This window comes from Podarcis erhardii, assembly GCF_964252035.2.
Source record: "Podarcis erhardii genome assembly, chromosome: 4".
Lineage (NCBI taxonomy): Eukaryota > Metazoa > Chordata > Lepidosauria > Squamata > Lacertidae > Podarcis > Podarcis erhardii.
Genome location: NC_138508.1, coordinates 48,873,240 through 48,892,098, shown reverse-complemented (window position 1 = coordinate 48,892,098; position 18,859 = coordinate 48,873,240). Strand labels below are relative to the sequence as shown.

General features: G+C 41.2%; 1 long non-coding RNA gene across 14 annotated transcripts in view; it reads right to left on the bottom strand.

Moving 5' to 3' along the window:
• Positions 1-18,859, bottom strand: part of LOC309340036 — a 241,717-nt gene that overhangs the window by 210,699 nt on the left and 12,159 nt on the right. Inside the window, exon 1 of one of the 14 annotated variants that reach the window (XR_014155745.1) lies at positions 10,290-10,359. The exons of 12 other annotated variants lie outside the window; for them this stretch is intronic. This is a non-coding gene — a long non-coding RNA (uncharacterized lncRNA). Of the gene's footprint in view, positions 1-6,789; positions 6,813-10,289; positions 10,360-18,859 lie in introns of those variants that run through there. One more of the 14 variants, XR_014155746.1, reaches the window with a different exon arrangement.

Sequence of the window (18,859 nt, the reverse complement as noted above, 5' to 3'; positions counted from 1 at the left end):
CATTTGATGTATGATTAGAACACTCATTGGCACTCCAACTGTTCCAATTTTCCTGGAGCAGCCACAGTTCAGAATCCTGACCTGACTACAGTGGAACCTCTGGTTGTGAACTGGATCTGTTCCGGAGCCCCGTTCACAACCTAAAAGGAACGCAACCCGCACCTGTGCATGCACGGGTCGCGATTTGCCGCTTCTGTGCATGTACGTGACATCATTTTGCGTGTCTGCGCATGCGTGAGCGGCGAAACCCGGAAGTAACCCTTTCCGGTACTTCCGGGTCGCCACGGGACGCAACCTGAAAAGACGTAACCTGAAGCAAACGTAACGAGGTATGACTGTATATCATTTTTCTCAGCCTTTTTGTGTGCACCTATACAGGCACACACCTGTATATCAAGGTTATGTTAGGAGAGAAGAGAAAATCCTACCTGCTGCACAGGAAAACAATCTGAATACAGAAGTCTCATCTCTAGTTTATCCGTTCCATACTCAGATAAGGGCACCCCTCCCTACAGCACACTGTAGTAGAAACTTGATTCAGAGCTTGCCCCTAACTCCCAGTTCTTTAGAGTACAGGGGCTTGTGTCTTCCAAACCACACTAGCACCCCAGCCAGGCTTACCCATGCACCATCTGCTACCATTTCCACCAGGCTGAGAGTGCTGGCTTCAAACCTAGTAGTGGTTAAGACTACAAAACTTTCTTACCTTCACATCTGCAATAGCCCAAGGATTAATTTCCTGCCCTGCATTATACAAGGCAAGCTATTGTGAGTGGAGGTGTTTATTATTAGATCTGTCACCAGAAGCATGTGTCTCACTTATGCTCTGAACCACCCTTGAAAGCTAGGCCCATGCTACAATAAGAAGTTTCCATTACTTAGAATCATAGAATCATAGAGTTGGAAGAGACCACAAGGGCCATCGAGTCCAAGCCCCTGCCAAGCAGGAAACACCATCAGAGCACTCCTGACATATGGTTGTCAAGCCTCTGCTTAAAGACCTCCAAAGAAGGAGACTCCACCACACTCCTTGGCAGCAAATTCCACTGTCGAACAGCTCTTACTGTCAGGAAGTTCTTCCTAATGTTTAGGTGGAATTTTCTTTCTTGTAGTTTGGATCCATTGCTCCGTGTCCGCTTCTCTGGAGCAGCAGAAAACAACCTTTCTCCCTCCTCTATGTGACATCCTTTTATATATTTGAACATGGCTATCATATCACCCCTTAACCTCCTCTTCTCCAGGCTAAACATGCCCAGCTCCCTTAGCCGTTCCTCATAAGGCATCGTTTCCAGGCCTTTGTCTATTTTGGTCACAGCTATATAGAATGTTAAGTCACAGCTATATAGAATGGGAACACTATGTGGAGAACTCAGTCAAAATCCTGCAGCAGTTGCTGGTGCGTTGGCACAGTATAGGCCACGGGGTAGGCCTCTTAGCAGACTAGGAGCCCTGCAAATAAATCAGCTGTTGGATCTTTAGCACTATTTGTCCTACCTACTCTGGAGGGCTTCTTTAAGTCTTGAGACCCAGGAGCACAAGTGCAGCTTGACAATGCTAGATTTTGAGGGGGTTCTTTAACTAGGAATGCTATGTTTGTGGGTCCAACTGCTCATTCTGTTGAGGGGAGTTTTGGACTTCTGTCCCAAAATTCTGTCTTGGTCAGTATCACTGCCTGGGAGGAATAAGGAAGGGAAAGACTTCAACTGAAGAGAGGCCCAACTTTCTTTCCTGCTTGCCTGTACAGTGTAGCAATTATCCAGTCAGCGCTAGCCTCTCAACCTGCCTAGTGGCCATCTAGTGAGTATATTCTTCCTATAGAGAAACAAGGGATTCCACCTGATGTCAAGCACAGAGAACAGGTTTAGCTCTTATTCAAGTCACTTATGTCGGAGAGGATGTCAGCAGTTAGGTTCATATAGCCATATGTGGTGGGAATGCAGGCCTGTACAACTATTTTGGAAATTCATATTTGAAGAAGTTTCTTGTATTACAGGACAGGTTGATCCAAGGCTAGCTTTATTAAATCTGTTTATGGATGACCATAATAATTTATTTTTTAAGGACCTACTAATCTTTTTCATGTCTGCAGCTAGAAATATACCTAATTACACAATCCAGAAAACAGCTACTCTTAACTCTGCTAGAGGCATGGTGGGATAGAATATGAAATATAGTGGTTATGGTCATAAGAGCACTCAGGAACACAAAGGCCAAAGATGATTTTGAAATGGTACGGTACATGCTTATTCAGTATGCTGAAAAGCCCAATGTTGTCCCCTCACCAGCAGCTATCCATAGCTCACTCTGGGACAATCTGTTAAGGAAGAGAGCAGAAGACCCTTATTGTTTGACTGTATCATTTACTTTGTATATGCATTGAATGTTTCTTGCTGGGTATCAATATAAGGGATTGTTTGTTATTTGTATTTTTTGAAACTGAAAAATAAAGAAGTTAAAAAAGCACAGAGAACAGAATAATTGAGCTGTATACCAAAGCATGTTTTGAGGAAGTAGATGCTGTGACTTTAAAGAAATGTGTGTTGATAAATTGCCCTTGGCCTGCACATGTGGAATTGTTGAACAGAAGGGCCCTGAAAATGTTTATAGTACAACACTGTTTAAAGGAAAACTAGGGATTGTAAATAAAGACCCCAAAAAGAAAGAAAGAAAAACAGAAACTTTTGCAAAGAAAAAAGAAACTCAACCTAAATGACCACAAGATTGAACAATATTTAAATATAAACAGAAGACAGCTAGATTTAATAAATATAATTGAGGCAAGTAAAGCATTTACTGACAAAAGCAAGAAAACCAATAAACTCTTGGCTCACTGTCTAGAGAGAAAGTAATAAATGATTCCTCTGGTGATGTCCAAGGAAGACCTACAGAAACTTACTAACTTTAATAAACAACTTATTACCACATTAGTAACTTTTATTAAGCTATCAGTCTAATAATCCAGTGCATCCAACATTAAGCAAATTATTTAAAAAAACAAGCAAATAGTAAACATTATTGGAGGAAAGACAACTTCCCAGTTACAGAAAAACACACAACGTGCACACACTTAAATTCCCTATCCAAATAAATTACCTGTGAAGTTTTATAGCCTGAATTTATATTCACTAATCCCTCCACTAATTAGTCTCCTTCATAAACTTCAAATTCTGGACACATTGACTAAAGCCATGATTATGCTTCTACAAAAGTTCAGTAAGGACCAGCCCTCCAAGTATGCAGACCAATTGGGTGCTGTACTGTGTCACAGGACTAGGAAATGACTGACCCACATTAGCTAAGAATCCAAAATCCCAGTACATGACTTGCCCTTAAAATGCTGCCAGCCTGTGAAAATGCATTAGATAAGTGAGAGTGACATAATGTAAAAGTGAACATCCAGCTAAAGTTTGCCCAGTGGAAAAAAAGATATTATTGACTCTTCTAAGGCAACCTTAGCATGTCTGCTTCTCCTTACAGAACAGCCACACTTAATGTATGATATCACTGTCTTATCCGCTAAATTAGTAGCATTATATATTGCAACACCACCTCATTAACTGGAAACTATAGCCACTTAGGGGCAACCCTGGTTGTGTAATTACAAGTTTCGTGCTTGGATTCCTCTTACTTGTTTCCCAGCTCACCTCTCATGTTGGAAGAAGGCAGGAGAGGGGCAATCCTAATGAATGCACATTGAAAATCACACACAAGGATTTAGCTGCGTGATGCCCCTAAGAACCAGCAGGGGATGCTAAAAGATTTAGCTGCTTAGCAATGTACACCTTACTGTTGATGGTAAGACACAATACATTTGATATTCTACCTACGCTTTCACCCAGGGCACATGTAAGGTTAATAAGAAGTTGAAAGAAAAGCATGCTGGTCTAGGTCTCCAGGATAAAGGCACAAGCAGCCTGTCACAGCCAGTCCTCATCCTTTTTGACTGACTCAAGTTATTGCCATGCACCTGATAGCAAATGATGCTCTGATGTTAGCTATTCAAAAACAGACTATTGCAAGAGTCTCTGTGGTTTGGTTTAAACAAGTTAAGGAGTATTATAAGAGAGCTCCTCAGTTGCTCCAAGTAAATAATTTTCTATGCAGCTCTTGGTGCATGTCTGAACATGAGCAGCAGAAACCTTTGCATTCAAATCCTCCATAGCTTTTAAAAAAAAAACACAAAAAAAACTATGCAGGATGCTCTTCACAACGAATGGTCCTTCAGAAATCTCATGACTAAAACAGAGCCTTCCCCATGCGTAAATTAAATTCCAAGGATGAAACAAAAACATAGTTGGTCACCCACATCTGAGTTACCTTCAGTGTATGCTGTTCCCTTGGTTGCTATTGCCAAAAAGAAGAAGAAGAAAGAAACTGAAGGAAAACCTGGAGGTGCAGAAATGCATGGGATGAAGAAACAGAGACAACAGAGAAAGTGGAGAGAGAGAAAACAGATGATCAGAGATATAAATGCAGAGAGATTGGGGGGGGGGCGAAAAGCACTGATAATTTTTCAGTTAACGATGTGGCAATGCTGACCTTCTAACCTGAAGTGGTGCAAAAACAGAGATCACTAGGAGGTGCGGAGTGAAAAGGGATGGTGATCAGATGGCAATACAGAAAGTTGTGGTGGAAAAGGGTTAACAGATGGAATTCAGAGGAAAACCCAGGTGCTATAAAGAGGAGTTGAGGAGGGTCTAGAGAAGAAGGAATAATATGAACTGTTGTGTTTGCAGGGAAACCTTAACAACACTAGAGAGACAAGCAGGTATGGCACTCCTATTCAATGCCATTGCCAGGTCCTAAGCCTTCCTGTTCAACCTGTGGCATCCATTCTGTAGATTATTCACCTATGCTCTAGTCTATTTGAAAGTTAGATACAATTACTTTACATCTATTCTATCATACCTTGACCAGCCTTAATCAACTGCATTTGTTTAAATGAAATAACAGCATATCGCAGCATTTCTGAGCAAACAAGCAATTGTTTTGATGGTTCTTAAATGTAGTTGCACTGAAGGCCAGCATTTTAGTTTGCATGTTTCTGGAAGATGAGCACAACGTTTGGCCTTATAGTCATTATGCAAGAGGGTGCTTGAAAGGCTTCTGAATAAAACTCAATTGTAGCATTTATATTTGTTAGAATAAATGTCAAATAAAGAACATTAGTAGTTTGCATGAATGCAAAGAAAATCCTAAAAATATTATTGCATGATAGGCTCATTATGCTCTCCAAATGCTACCATATTAGTAACAAGCAACAATTATGAAACACTCCTATATAAATACAACATATTCAGAGGCCAACGTTTCTGCAGCAGAGAAGATCTACCTTACACTGCAGTTATAAGTGGCAGCTGGAACATCAGGCAAAAAGCTTTTTTTAAAAAAATTCCGCCATCATTGGTCAAAGGCTTCCTCCAAGTGAATCTGATATGGTGGCGGTGTGATTTTCTAAGGTCATATAAATAGCAAACTCATAGCAAAATGTATTATTTTAAAAGAGAATTGGGGATGAGTTAGCAGCCAGCAGCAGTTCTACTTAGATGATTGCAGCTTATGGGAGCTCGTGTAAGCAGGGGCATTTGCAAGAGCACTTAGCGGACAGTTTGAGGGAGATGTCTGGAGCGCTGTCTCATGGTGCATGTAGGACCTGAACCAATGGATTCAAGTTACAAGAAAGGAGATTCTGACTAAACACCAGCTGTTCAACAGTGGAATGAGGTGGTGGGCTCTCTTTCACTGGATGTCTTAAAGCAGAGGTTGGATGGCCATCTGTCATAGATGCTTTAGTTGAGATTCCTGCGTTGCAGGAGGTTGGACTAGATGACCCTCGGGATACCTTCCAACTCTTACAATTCTATGATTCGGAAACAAAGGGGGTGAGGTTTCACTTGACCTACTTTAATGGGAGAGCAGTTGATTGAAGGAAGACATGAACAAGACTAGAGAAATGGCACATTTTTTCAAATCACTTCTTCAGTACTTTCTGCCAACATTTATGTTGCCAGAAAAAATACTGGACATCCCATGAGGGTGCTTTCTGGGATCCTCTCAAGTGTGGAATGCACTGCAAGGGCCCACATTTTCCACCTCTCCTTAATATGCATTAGCACTAAACAGAGAATGTGCATCGTGAAGAAAGATGCATTAAAGCCAGCATTGGCTTCAGAACTGAAACAGAAAATCCCGCATTGCTTGAAATACAATCAGATGTTATTTTGTAGCAGTATTAAGATTATATTTCTAATAAACACCACAAACAGTTTTAATAGCTGGAATGGTTTTTCTCTTACATAAGCAGAAGTAACTTAAACCAGCTGAGCCTGAGAACATAATGGAAGCCTGCAGTGTCTGAATTTGGCTTTAAACTATTCACTGCATATTGTTGGCCACTGATGACACCATATGGAACCTGATTCAGCCCTACGCTAAGTTACAGTGCACTCCTAACTATGTGTACTTAGAAGTTAGCCCTATTGGATTCAATGGGGCTAATTCCTGGGTAAATGGGCTTAGAATTGAAGCCTAAGAGTCTGAATACCTTCACTGTATCAGTAGCTAGAGCCAGCTGGGAGAGCTTCTTTCTAATAAGCTTTTAAAAATAATATTGGCTGGCTTGCAGTTAATATATATTTAGCAGAGTAAAAATAACTTGGAAGCTGGAGTTTAACCTACCACCCATCATCTGTCTCATACCGATATCCCTAGCATTGCTTTTAAAAAAGAGTAACGTTAAATACATAGGAGTCCCACTGGTAAAGAGAGAGAAAATGTTCCTTTACTTACAGTTACTTCAAATTCATAAGTATGGCTTTGGATTCTCAGTTAACATAATGAGAGGAGGTTTTCATGGCTGCCTGACGCAGCAGAAGAGGGAAGACAGAAGAGCAAGCAGGAGGAAGGGGCAGAGCTTAGGTGCTTACTGGAAAACCCCAATGTGTATTTCTCCTCACTGTATCTGCAAGTTTCAACCCAGCCTTCTACTGACTGAAGCCACACAAGGTTTGTATACCAACACTTTCTACCATCGTGCTAAACTGTGTATAGAACAGGATAAGAAGTCATAGCCCTGTTAATGCAAACACTGCGAAAAGCTACAGATTTAGTGTGCAGTGTTGCCGTTATGCTTGATTATATATCCACTGTGTTGCCCACAATAGCCAGTCAATAACTGAACAGTTCAAAGGGTCTTATTTAAACATACCCTGTTTTCCACCCATAGTAGATCCACAATGCAGTGAATAATCATGACATTTATTTAAAAATACATTGATTTTTATATTTGCCTGCTATTATTTAAATGCTTAGTTGATAGATCAAGCCAGGAATTAAAATGTATCTTGGGTAACCAAGTACTGAAATGCTAAGCTCTGTCCCACTGCCCACTGTACAATTCCCACACAGAGAGACACATGTACGCAAATAAATCCTGGGGGTGGGAATGTGCCACTGGCAGGCAATGGACACTCATGCACCAAGCTCTAGCTGGAGCTGGGAAGGGAGGAAGCAGCAAATACAATACAGTGGTGCCCCGCAAGACGAATGCCTCGCAAGATGAAAAACCCGCTAGACGAAAGGGTTTTCCGTTTTTCGAGGCGCTTCGCAAGACGAATTTCCCTATGGGCTTGCTTCGCAAGACGAAAACGTCTTGCGAGTCTTGCGAGTTTTTTCCCTCCCCCCCCTTTTTCTAAGCCGCTAATAGCCGCTAAGCCGCTAATAGCGCTAATCTGCTAATAGGGATGCTTCGCAAGACGAAAAAACCGCTAGACGAAGAGACTCGCGGAACGGATTATTTTTGTCTTGCGAGGCACCACTGTATTTGTACTCATCGTTGACTGGTGTTGGGAAGAAGAAAGAAAAAAATGGTGGAAAACAGCATAAAAACTATGGCAGAGAGTAAAAACAGCTGAAAGCTAAAACAGATTAAAACAATTGGAAAAACCTGAAGGCTGGTGAAATGACATGCCTAGTGAGCCTATCTGGGGCTGATATTCCACAGCTGGGGTGCTACCAATGAAAAGGTCCTTTCTCCCTTGTTGTTGTTGTTTAGTCATTTAGTCATGTCCGACTCTTCGTGACCCCATGGACCAGAGCACGCCAGGCACTCCTGTCTTCCACTGCCTCCCGCAGTTTGGTCAAACTCATCCTTTCTCCCTTAGCCACCCACAACACTTCACTTGGTGGGGACACTCTTAGAATGACTTCCCAAGATATCAAAGATTACATAGTTGGTTTTGGAAAGAAGTGGTCCTAAAGGTACCCTGGTCCCAAGGCATGAAGAACCTTTAAGGCCAAAACCAGCACCTTGAATTGGACCCGGACTCTTACTGGGAGTCAGTTGAAGCTGGTGACACACTGGTGTGATGTCCTTGCATCACCTAGTCCCACAGTCATATTTTGAGCTAGCTGAAGTTTTCAGACACTTTTCAAAGGCAGCACCATGTAGGACATTTTGTCGTAGCTCAAACAGAAGGCTACCAGGGCATGAGTAACTGAAGCAGGACTATGCCTGTCCATGGGAAATGACATCCCAGAAAAAACTGGCAAAAGGCGTTCAAGGTCATGGAGGCCACTTGTGTCTCTAGTGACAAAAGTGGGTCAATGAGCACCCTCCTGACTACAAGCATGAACTTTCAGGGGAGCAATCTCCTTTAGAAGAGGCTGAACAAACAACTTAGCTAGGCAGAAAACCCACCAGCTAACAATCCATCTATCTTGTCTGGACTGAGCTTCAGTTTATTGGCTATAATCCAGTCATTACTTCATCCAACCTATTGCATAATTTAAAACATAATTATGTAAAGCTACATGTGAAAACTGCAGACAGCCTTGAATGTATTTCCTAAACATATGCCAAAGCATCTTAAACTCTCTTTTTTAAAAAATACCCTCCTCCATCCCAGCCAGGAGAAATAGCCGCAAAGCTTCCAAAGTTCCATTTCCTTTTTATTCCAGCTATCATTTGTTACATATTCAAATGAAACCAAATCAAAGTTAGTCTCACCAGAATTCCCACTGGTGCTTCAATTTTACTGCATCTTTAATAGCATGATGGAATCAAAATGCATGATATCGGTTCAGTATATAAATTTGTCCAACTCATAATGCTTGGCTGTATTACTAAACTGACCTTTTCTCTCGACAATTATTCCTCAGATTGAAATTATCAACTCATCTTACATTGTCAGCATTTAGTTACCCTAGATGAAAGCAGTCAAGAGTGAAGAACGTCTGAGTGTGTGCCTAGAAAACAGCTGTCTGTGCGCAGGCCAAGCCCTCAGAACCAGCTGCTTCATAGGGATGTCCTCAGAAGTTCTTTAACATTAACCTGTTAACTGTTGTTGAAACTCCCACCAATTGCTCAGAAAGTACAGCTCTCTTTGGATGTTCCCTCCACACATATAGCTAACATGCAGGGTGGCACGACAGCACTGCCTGGCTCTGTTCTCCACATCACTTACCCTTACCATGTATTGAATGCAACACTAGCACAGAGTTCCCAACAGTGCACATATTTTGACCTTACAGAGCTGCACTCAAAATGTGGATATCTAGAGGTGGGGGAGAAGGTATGAACAGTGTCATGGGTAGGGTCAAAATAACATGACCCTGCTCCTTGTCAACTTGATAAGCCTTAAGTGTGGGTGGCAATATTTAAAGACAGGTTAGGTTAACATTTTAAATGTGTATGGGGACTGGCCTGACTGTAACACAACTTACTGATATTCAGCTAGCCAGGCTTCAAAGGGTGACCTTTGCCACCGTTACCAGAATTTATGGAAAGGTTGGGGGGGTTGCCCCTCCAGCGGACACCATACACCCCTCCCAACTACCAAAACCAACACAATCACTCCTGCAAATGTCCCCACAAAACACTCCATCACACAGTTTTTTCCTATCTCTTTTCAAAGGACCTCCGTTGCACATTACCAAATGCATCTATGTACTGGCTCAATCGGAAAACTTTAGAAAGTCATATGAAATCACCCCAGTATCAGATTTGCGCCATTCCAACTTTGTTCTGATCAGGAAGGAAATGGTTACCAAGGAGGGAGCCTGGGACGTGGACAGGGGCAGCCATAATTCCTGACGCCTGAGACCACGTACTCAGCAGCCTCTTGCATGGGAGATAATCGCTGGCATCCTGGCCCTGAGTGCCAGACATGTAGCCATTCCAGAGACAATAGTAAACCCAACCTCAGTTGTTTAGGATCTTGGTCAAGACAAAGGGGTGTGATTAACTTGACCAGGAGAACAGGAACATGTACGGTACATACGGTACTCACTTTTTGTTTTACTTAATGGGTGTGAGGTGAAGGTCAAGGGAGGGACGGGGACAAACCTGATGCTCAGATTATGATATAGCTGTGATGTATATATGATGTATGTATGATGCTTCACTAAGGGTGTTGTGGGTAAAAAGGGAAAGTTATATAAAAAAGGAGCTATCCTTTGTTCTGGGCTCCTTTCTGCTTCTTCCATGTGGTAGTTGGAAGTCCTGTTGCAACAGTTCCTTGAATAAAGATCATAACCACCCTATAACCAAATCAGAAAGAATGCTAAATAAAGAGTGGACATTGCATAACCTCCACACAAGCTTTGTGCAAGCAAATCAGACCCAATTTCTCAATAGCCAGGTCATTCTGGATTTCCTGCAAGTGGTAATAATGGGAGCACACAGCAACATCAGTATGTATTTACCAATATTTCACGGAGAGGTTATCTATGACCAATTAGGGCTGATCTGTTCACAAAGCAGAAGCCTTTATGTGTGTGATTAATTTAAAAGTTTTACAGTAAAATAGTCAATATGTTTTGTATGGGATGCAATGTAACCCCATCATCTCCAATATTTTACGGCCAGAACTGAAATGCAGACTTTTTTACAAAAATTGGCCTCCTTAAGCTACTTTCCAAAGTAGCCAAAAGAAGATAGTAAGGAATGCCTTTGACCATTCTTCCTACTGAAATTAGTTTTTCTGATGGCACTTCTTAGGTCATATTATTAAACCATTTAGTAAGCAGAGCAGTAATATCTAACAGGTTGTTAAAGTAGCCTCTGAAAAGATGACAGCTGAAAATGCATAATAGATTTCTCATAGTCTAATCACTTGCAGTATTTATTTTGCATCTTTCACAAGCTGATATTTTGTTATAAATTGTTAGCTAATTAATATAGCAGAACATAAAACTGTTGCAGGGTCAAGCTACTCACATTACACTGTTTGATTGCAGCCCTATGCATTTACTGGCCAAACAACAACAGCAAATATTTTCAGTGACGTTTGAATATTAGCTTATGTATTTATTGACTGACAAATCTATAGCCACACAAAATTCCTCACACATTAGTTACAATGAAGAGTACCCATCCACTTATTAAAGCGCAAAACTAAAATATTTAACTTTTGTGTTAGATATTGAGCAAGTTAATTGTATTTCTCATGAATATAAAATGTGTAATTACTGCTAATCTGCCTCATTTAAACTAAATTTTAATTATATAATTGCTGGAAAAAAAATTCATATTATGTAATGTATTAATGATACACAGTGGAAATAAACTGGCATTAGCAGAAACTTAGCATAGTCAATAATGAACAAAATTTAAAATGAATAAATTAGCTGTGCAACAAGCTAACAAAGTCATTCACACTGAAACCTGTGCAAACAAATGCAAAAAGAAGAAGGTGTCTCTCTAAGTACTGAGACCTGGTTCACAATGAATACCGGTACTTAACCAGCACATAGGAATCAGTGCTGGGCTACACCATTGCACCCTCTCTTTCTCTGCATCTCAATCTTGTGCATGAATTTCCTATCTCCTCTACTCAGGTTTTACTGTTACATGAAAGTCACTTGTCCATGTTAAAATTAAGTCAGGGCCTCGCCTGCAGCACACATTGAAAGCAGTATCATACCCCTTTCAATGTCCATGCTCCCCACCCCCAAGAAATTCAAACTAGAAATAGTTGCAGGTCCAATCTAGACTATATCAGGAGTGCCACTTTTCTAAAATGGCAAATGCAGCTATGGGTAGGATAGAAAGAGCACTAAGGATGAATGCTGTGCCTCATGGGGGAAATGACACCTCTGTGGTCCTGATCCAACCCCCTCCACACCATGCGGCTTTAAATATTATAAAATGACACACAAAAGAGATCCAGTCACAAATTTATTGATATCTCCTCTAGTTGTCCCTTGCACTTGACCCTTTAACATAAAAATTACTGTAATATATATAACTTCAGGCATTTGGAGGCAGATTAGATTATCCATTGTTCTTTGCAGCAGTGTTCCCATACATTTAACACTTTTGCCCCTTTCATTCTGTGTACAATCCTGTAAATCCAAACTGAGGGGCCTGGAGTCTGACAACTTCTGGAGGGCTACCAGTTCCCCACCCCTGCCACAAACCAAGAGTGAACTCATTTTCTTAGCATGGATTCTTCTGTTGCCAAACCAGCACCACCTACCCACTAGGAAGGACCATCAGGAGGCTTGGAGGAACACCAAGGTTTGCAGAAGTACATTAACAAAAGCCTATGGGAATTATTTGAAAACAACAACACCAAATTGAGACTGAGCATGCTCAGTGGGCAGAGAATGCTGAGAAGTTTTGTTGTTGTTGGTTTTTTTGCAGGCGGGGGGAGAGGACAAAATATAATGGGGAGAGGGGAGGCATAATATGGAATTTCCTGGACAAGAACATGACCTGGATCTAGAACAGGGGCATTCCATACTGCAACATTTTGTTGCAGGTGCCACCTGTGAAATCCTGGTAATGACTGTCCTTGTAACCATCAACAGAGGTGCCATGTGATTGTATTTTCAGTTCCATTAACAGAGTAGCCCAGAGTTAGAGCTGAAATCCTAACCACTCTTGCTAAGGAACAAGCCCTACTGAACTCAGTAGGGCCCAATTCTGAGAAAACATGTATTGATTCAAATATTTCTGCACTGCCTTTCATATGTGATATACAAATTAATGTACAAAAACCAGAAAGTACAGCAGAATTACAGTTTGGAATAGCATGGCCATGGCTAGGTCAATGGCAAATGACATGGACTGGGCTATAAATTACATTTTTAAAAAGCAGGAGAGAGGCATTTAAGGAACTCTTGATATTGAAATCCATGGCTCTGAAAGGTGTTTAGCTTTACCGTGCCTGCCTTTTCAAGTGCAAGGGGTCACCAATATATACACCACATCCATAGCTCTCCAACATTTCTCTCACCTCTGTAACATCAGTAATTCCTCTGCAAGTGAAAAATGTCAGTGTTCAAAAACCAAATAGCTTTGTGAGCCCCTTGAAATGTAGAGATGCAAGTATGCAACTGTGACATATTGAACTATACAAGAGACATACCAATCCAGGACACTGCTATTTTCTTCAGGGTCACCCTTTCCCCTTATTTGCAGACATCACACAAATTCTCAAGTAAGAAACCTGACAGCTCTGTCATCGGACTTTACAAAGCAGCTGATAAAACCTGACAGGGACAAGAATTATACAATGGTTTGGCTGTGTTTTTAAGAAAAGGCTCAGATGTTTTGCATGCAGCTCTAATGGAAAACGTTGAAGGTTTTCCCATCTTCTTGCCATAATTTTGTTCATGCTCCGATACTGCTCTGCCCTCTGCTGGCCACTATGTGGACTTGCAAAAAAAAGTAAAGAATCTGCAAAAAGCAGTGAATTTATTGATATCGAGGAGCAGTCTTAAAAATTAGTATCCAAAATGACTAGCTGGAAAATGGTAGACCTTAAACAGTACTATAAGACCTGGTTTTAAAACTATGTTAAAATTCTTACAGGTCAGATAAAGTTTAAGTGTATATGTTTATAGATCATCTTTATATGTACAAAAAGACCACAATCTACATGGATTGCAGCTTTAGGCGAATTTTACATAGGTGAGTGTAGCTTTATGTGGACTGCCAACCAAATAGAAATGGGGTAGGAAACCCTTGCTTACTGGGCTCTACTTTTAACCAAGCCATGCTGCAGAAACATTTACACTACTTCACTGGTCATGGAGCTCAAGACCTGCTCATTATCGTGTTGTATGCCCTTGCCTTTCATTATTTAAACTTGCCCTGACTTTGGGTCTTAGCTTTGCGCACAGTGGAAGTTTCTGCCGCTGAATTTGAAGTGCCAGTAATACAACTGAATGCTACTGTCTACTTTTTCCAAGCTAGCAATGTGTGATGCTAAATTAAAGGTATTGGACTGCATGAGACAATGCTGTCACTGGAGACATTTCATTTCAGGCACTCTCCCCCACCTCTTGCTCTGTCTGTAAACAGCATGACAACTCTGTGCCATATCAGCTGTAATTAAATATCATGTTCATTTCCTCAAAAGGGCCCCAGATGTTAGGAAATGATGAGAAGGAATTAAATTATTCAAAAAGCTATAATCTATACTGTATAGCAGGGGCCAGCAATTGTTTTCAGCAGGGGGCTGGTCCACTGTCCCTCAGACCTTGTGGGGGGCCAGACTATATTTTGAAGGGGAAAAAATGAACGAATTCCTATTCCCCGCAAATAACCCAGAGGTGCATTTTAAATAAAAGCACACATTCTACTCATGTAAAAACAGGCTGATTCCCTGGACCATCTGCGGGCCGGATTTAAAAGGTGATTCGGCCAGATCCGGCCCCCGGGCCTTAGTTTGCCTACTGTATGCTGTATAGGAAGAAAAATAAGCTTCGTAGCAAAACAAACAGAAATGACAACTTCAGAATATGCCACTTCTGCTCCTTGCTCTTGACCAACAAAAAATCAGCAGTGATCTAACCAAATGACCAGAGATGCAACTTCTTATTTCAAGACTGATAATTTACTGCCCCCAGTCTTAAGAACATAGAAAGCTGTGTTACACCAGGTTGGACCATTCATCCACCTAGCCTGGTCAGCAGTATAGCCTATGCTGACTGGTAGTGGCTCTCCAGGTTTTCAAGACAATCTTACCTGGAGATGCCAGGGTTTGAACCTGGGGCCTTCTACATGCAGAGAGTGATGGGCTATGCCACCAAGCCACAGCCTCTTCTTTTGCTTGTGTGTATATTCCTTCTGCTACCTTTCCCCAGAAAGAGTGATAGGGAATGAAGTTAAAGGCAGCTTCAACAGCAGGGCTGAAAAGAAGTAAAAGCCATGTGTGGTTGGAAGAAGCTTCTTAGAAGCTCTCCTTCACAAGTCATTCTAAGCAGGTGCTCTTACAAGTGGCACAGGAGAAAAGATCATGGATGCTATTTCTCTTGACACTGTAGGAGTTACAAGGAATATCTGAAAACCACCTTACAGTGGTGCATTCAGGGCAGGACTTTGCAACAGGCATCCACTCAGCAGAATGAGCGGGACACCCCACTTTGAAATACCACAGGACTGGCTTAGCCTCTCCCTCCCCCCCTTTTTTTTTTTACTTTAGAGCTTTCCCCATGATAACCCGCACTTTAAAGCTGAATTGGAGCAAACGACAATCTGTGGAAAACCCAAATTGCACAGCTCTTTAAAGTGCAGACCTGTGCATGGAAAAAGTGGGGCAAACTGTAAGTGTGGATAAACCCGGAGTGAAGTCATATTGAGCACTAAGAAGTTCCAAAAGTGACCTTTTCTGTTCTCCTTGCATCTCTGCCAATATATGGATGACGAGATCATTTTGAATGATTAAATAAGAATGCACTTGGATTTCGTGATGCAGCCCACAATACAGTTGAGAAGTACAGGGGAATCTGAGAAGCATTACCATTGCCTGGAAAGCCTGACACCACACATGATGTTGAGCTGAGAAGGGGAAAGAGTGGGTGGATCACGGGAGGCAATGTTTCTACACTGTTTGCAAGGAAGGCACCTGTCCATTGTTCTGAGTGATGACTGACTATATTGATATGAATCTTTTTGAACCTAAGTGAAGTGTGCCTCCTGAAAATCTATCTAGAAAGAAAAACACCACCTTGTGCCTCAGATATTAAAACTTTAGGAAATGCTGCACTATTATGTTCCCTTATTAGACTAGCTCTTGTACATTATTGTCATGTATGCCTCAGGCAGAGTTCATGTTTTAAATAGTGCCATTCCACAAGCAGCCTATGACAATGTGCTTGGATGTGTTGAAAGAACAGAAGATTTCCATACAACATTACTGAGCACACATCCATCCACATTTATGTCACACCTGGTTTCCGTCATAGCCTAGGTGACAAGCATAGCAATGAAAGGTTTGATACAACTGGGAGTTTCATAGCCTATAGAATGACCAATATTTCACACGTAGGTTGCAGGAAAACTATTATAAAATGGATATTGACAGAGACGGATTGTCGACGCTGTAATATAATCTCATGGCTTTGATGATCTCAAACCTCTTGAGCATCATTTCACAGTTTATGGTACAGTATCATCACAATCCCTCAGAAGAATTACAGCTTTCTAACTAATCTCTCCCTATCGGTTACATGATATGGAAGCCATGAAGCTCAAATACAAAGAGGCTATAGTATGAATGATTGCACTCAGGTCTCTTCCCCCCACCCAACAATATTTGTAAGTCTGGGAGTGATAAATGGCACATGAGTTATAAACGAGCAACAAGGTCAGAGCAACTGAAAGCAGGGAGTTCAAAGAAGTGCCACCATTTTAGAGAGTTCAAGAAGAGGCCACAGACTGACATTGTTCAATTATTCTTGAGGGGGAGGCACAAAATAATAAAAGACAGCAAGCTGATGAACAATAATGGCTTGTCACCGGTAAACACTGCACAAGTTAGGACCACTTCACTCATGATGATATTTTTCCTGCAAAGGTAAAATGAAGGAAAACACCCCCACATTTGCACATCATCATTAGTGATTATTGCACAGATCAGCTTTACCCCACATAAACTGGTTTGGGACCTCCTCCAGCTCAGAGTATACACACAATCAACACATGTGCAGAATTTTCACACATGAGGGTGCACATGAGACTTTTCCTCCCTACCCCACTGTCTACTCTTACAAAGGAAAGCATATATGTGAAGAGGCCTTTAGAATTACTTTGATAAACAGAACCATGATAACTGTCATTTTTAATGACTTGGGGGCAGAAAAATGAATGTTTTTCTTAACAAACATGCTATTTGTTATTCTCTGTTTTCAGTGGCTTGATTTGCATGCCACACCAAGCCAAAATATGAGTTAGCACAACTGTGCAAGCTCCAGGAAAGGAGATAACAACAATTTTGCTCTCCCTCCAGTTCTGTGTGTTGCTTACCATGCCATCCAAACCTGGGATCCTGGTTTAACTCTCATGGACAAACTGTGAGCCATAAACCATAGGAAAACTCATATTACATAAACCATAGTTACAGCCAGTTAGGATGGATCAAAAAGCCTCCCTAAACAGTTGACACTATTGAAACACAAAGTAATTTATTGTAATACAATTCACACTGTAGAGGAGGAGGAGGAGGAGGAGGAGTAATAATAATAATAATAATAATAATAATAATAATAATAATAATAATAATTTCATTGTCTAGACCCCATCCATCTGGCTGGATTTCCCCATCCACTCTGGGTGGCTTACAGAATATATAAAACATAATATAATCTAAAACTCAATATAATCCACACCTGCTAAAATTCCAGAGCTAATGTTAATATCAATAATTATCAATGCCTAAATCTAACACAGAGTGAGCTATGCTTAAGCCCATCAAAATTGATTCAGGCCAATGAGTAGAAAGGTGAGCGCAAAAGCCCTATACACATATTATGCACACATTAAATGAGTTCTTTTGTAGCAGAGTTTTCTTGATCAAGTGTTGCACTAATGTTTTTTTTAATATAAGCCCTTGATAAAGGCAAGCATGCCAAAATGCATTGGGCATATTTACACACACACACACACACACACACACACACACACACACGATAATGGGGTTGACATAGAGGCGGCAGGCACCACTCTCTGCCTGTGTGTTTTCTTCAGAACATTTGTAAAGAGTTCTCTGATGGACAACTGAGCACATGCTGGGATGGAGCCTGTTGACATCATGTTGTATCACCAGTCTGTGCACATTCCTCAAATATATAAGAAACTGTATACATAGAGCTAAATCTCACTGAATTTTAAACTATTCAGTTCTCATAAATTTAACATAAACTTTTAGGACAATCTACACTTTTAGCAGCATATGCAAATTTTGAAAGCTTCTGCTCCTCCACTGAAAGATGGGTGAAGGGACAATTAGCACAGGACAAGATACAGGCATGGGCACCCACAGGAATTTTTCCTGGGAGACAGAGAATCAAAGTAAATATTTGAATTATGTCAACAAATATACGTAACTAGCATGAGAGCTGGACCATAAAGAAGGCTGATCGCCGAAGAATTGATGCTTTTGAATTATGGTGCTGGAGGAGACTCTTGAGAGTCCTATGGACTGCAAGAAGATCAAACCTATCCATTCTTAAGGAAATCAGCCCTGAGTGCTCACTGGAAGGACAGATCCTGAAGCTGAGACTCCAATACTTTGGCCACCTCATGAGAAGAGAAGACTCCCTGGAAAAGACCCTGATGTTGGGAAAGATTGAGGGCACAAGGAGAAGGGGACGACAGAGGACGAGATGGTTGGACAGTGTTCTCGAAGCTACCAGCATGAGTTTGACTAAACTGCGGGAGGCAGTGGAAGACAGGAGTGCCTGGCGTGCTCTGGTCCATGGGGTCGCGAAGAGTCGGACACGACTAAATGACTAAACAACAGCAACAGAGAACTGCTGTACCATTTGGTGTTGATCTGGTATTTGTGACAGATTAATAATAATAATAATAATAATAATAATAATAATATCTTTATTGTCATTGCCCCCC